The following is a 3,198-nucleotide window of genomic DNA, read 5'->3' on the forward strand; positions in this document are numbered from 1 at the left end:
GTCTGTCTGAAATTTTTCAGATTGATATCTCAGAAGCTCAACTTGCCCTGGGTGCGCTGGCTCGCACTTGCAATCCCAGCACTTTGGGAGGCTGAGGCGGGTTAATGACCTGAGGTCAGGAGTTCGAGACCAGCCTGGCCAACGTGGTGAAACCTTTTCTCTAAAAAAAAAAAAAAAAAAAAAAAAAAATTGAGAACGAGGGGACGTAACGGAGGGAGGTAGGAGCCGCTGCCGTACATGACCAGCGGTAACCAGCGAGAGCTCGCCCGCCAGAAGAATATGAAAAAGCAGAGCGACTCGGAAACAGCCGAGATGACGGGCTTTCTGCTGCCACCTGTAAGCAGAGGGTGGGAGTGCAGCAGCCAAACGCTGAGCTTAGTCCCATCCACGTCCATCTTATCCTTTGTGCCCTTCATCCCCCTGCGTCTTGTCCCTTTTGCCCTCTGGTACCTCTCAGTGCCCCATCATCTCTACCCCCAGGGACTCGGAGATCATGCAGCAGAAGCAGAAAAAGGCAAACGAGAAGAAGGAGGAACCCAAGTAGCTTTGTGGCTTCTCGTCCAACCCTCTTGCCTTTCGCCTGTGTGCCTGGAGCCAGTCCCACCACGCTAGCGTTTCCTCCTGTAGTGCTCACACGTCCCAGCACCGACGGCATTCCCTTTGCCCTGAGTCTGCAGCGGGTCCCTTTTGTGCTTCCTTCCTCTAAGGTAGCTTCTCTCCCACTGGGCCACTCCCGGAGATGAGGGGATTACCCCTTCCCAGTGTTTTTTATTCCTGTGGGGCTCACCCCAAAGTATTAAAAGTAGCTTTGTAATTTAAAAAAAAAATTAAATAAATAAATAAATAAGGCCTTGGATGATAACTTTCCTTCACCTTTTACTGGTTCCTGTAACTTTTAAAATCTAAAGTAAAGGAGAGATTTTTTTTAATAGGCAAATGAAATATCTTTTGGATCTGCCTTTTTAAATTACGTATGCCTGTTATATTTCTGTCTTTATATGTGTCATGTGAAAGTGACACTTCACTACCAAATTATGTGAAAGAGCTCTAATCAAGTAACTTTTTTAAAAAAGTAAGAACTTAATAGACTGGTAGAAGATGCCTTTTATTTCACGTCACTTTGATAATCTTTGGTAAGATTAATTTGGTAAATTTAATCTCAAAACTCTCCCCAGAAATTTAAAATCTTAAAGTCATGTCATGTTAAATTAAGTAATCTCGGGGTTTTTTAATTTTAATTGAGAATTTAGGTTACTAAAAGTTAAAATTGTAGAGGCATGAAAATGTCTTTGGTGAAGTTTATAAAACTCAAGGATATAGATTTTGCTAAAGAAAATGTAGGGTTTTTTCTAGTTAAGAATCTATTTAAGAGTTGCTTTAAAATAAAGGAAAAATTATACAGATAAAACTAAATGGATACAAATAAAAAATTAAGCCAGAGCAACAAAAGTTAGTTCTGAGACCTGTGATTACCAAAATGATAGTCAATGCAGGGGAAGGGCAAAACCAAGTAACTATACCAGAGGGTATAATGTAAAATCAGAGGGTATAATGTAAAGGAATTGTTCCATTTTGTAGATTGCTATCATCAGTTTCTTGAGAAACCTTTACTATAATAAACAGCAAAAATAACCATCTTAAGGACAAAATCCTTAATTTTAAATACTACAGAATTTAAGAGCTTGTTTGGGTTGATGCAGAGCCCACAGCTCACTATTGAACCATCACTAATGAGTATATGTAATTCCAATGCACAGGAGGTTATTCCCCAGAGAATGATCTAGCTGACCAGCTAAATGGCACTGTAAGGGCTGTTTGCCGTGAGGAGGGACTACCCAGCTCTCTCTATAAAATACCAAGTGGAGAATCCCAGATGAAGCAGTTAGTATGCTTCATATGCAAGCCATGTGGGACTGGCTTTATGATAACTGGGATATCTCCCCACCAAATATGCCTATTACCCTGCTCATGGTAAATTTTGGGGGTTAAGGGAGGAGCCCTTTTACATGGCTGCCGCTTCTGCAGAATCATACCACTGTCTGAGAAGCCTTATCAAGTTTGCTGTCCCTCATTGGGTTTTGAAGATGCAACTCCCTGCTGGGAACCAAATCCTTTTTCACCAGAAAAAGTACGATGGTCTGGGGCTAGTAAAAAAAAGTTCCTGGGACCAGAACACAAATACGTACAGGTCAATAGAATTATGAAATGTTAGCTGTTTAAACAGGCTTTATGTAAGGTAGTTGTAACCCGTTTACCTAAATGTCTTATGAAAATAAGTACTGTATCTAACTGGGGGATGTTTCCCCTATCTAGCACTATAAAACTGAAGACATGTACATCTGCTCTTTGAGAACCATTAACTGGACTCACTAAATGAAAACTAGTAAGATTGCTTGAATCCACAAAATACACGCTAAAGGATGGGTGGAGTGCTAGTTGGGACAAATTTTCCACTTCATAGCTCTTTGTGAAGCATTTATTGGGGCTTATGGCAAAAAGACTGTATTTCCCAGTGACAAAGACTGGACTAGAGAATTTCCACTTGAGGAACATGCAATGCCTTGCTATGGAAAGTTATCTGAAGCCACCCTTATGCTGAATGAAAATAATGGTGCCCCAAAGAGTAAAATAACAATGGGTTACATAGAATCTTGCTACCTGGGGATACAAGGAGGAGATACTTATAAGCAGAGAGCCTCTCTTTTCCCTAGGACTAATTCTCACTATGTGAGGATCCGCTAGATTCTACAGTGCCTGATACACAACTCTTATGAGTTATTTGGCTTGCGAATGGCATTTCCAAGGTGAACAAACATTTTGTTTGAAAGTTGCTCCCCTGGTTAAAGAAGGGTCCAAAAAGAAAATCTTTTTCTTTTGAATTATTTGGGTGAAATATGTTTTTGTAAGCAAATTTACGTTTCTCTCTATTTCAGTTCTCCAAAATTCGGGTTGTGATTTTATGACAATATAGTTATTTGCATAAATTTAGTAATAGTCTTTTAAAACAAAACAATTGAAGATACTGGTTATTTTACCAAGACTTTAACTAAAATAACATATTTTAGGTAAAGTTCCAGCAAAGCCAACTTAAAAGGAGCTTATATGGTCAATCAATTCTCGTTGCATTTTATGCAAATAATCAGGCCAAGTATAATAAGCCTAAAACTTATTGTGCACACAAATCTGTCTTACCATAAT

The 3,198-nt window shown here is 39.5% G+C and overlaps 1 pseudogene; it reads left to right on the forward strand.

Moving 5' to 3' along the window:
- The first annotated feature begins 237 nt into the window (after window positions 1–237).
- On the forward strand, window positions 238–816 carry LOC116545358 (annotated as a pseudogene).
- Window positions 817–3,198: the final 2,382 nt, after the last annotated feature.

This window comes from Sapajus apella, unplaced genomic scaffold (assembly GCF_009761245.1).
Source record: "Sapajus apella isolate SASKATOON/1434 unplaced genomic scaffold, GSC_monkey_1.0 scaffold261, whole genome shotgun sequence".
Classification (NCBI taxonomy): domain Eukaryota; kingdom Metazoa; phylum Chordata; class Mammalia; order Primates; family Cebidae; genus Sapajus; species Sapajus apella.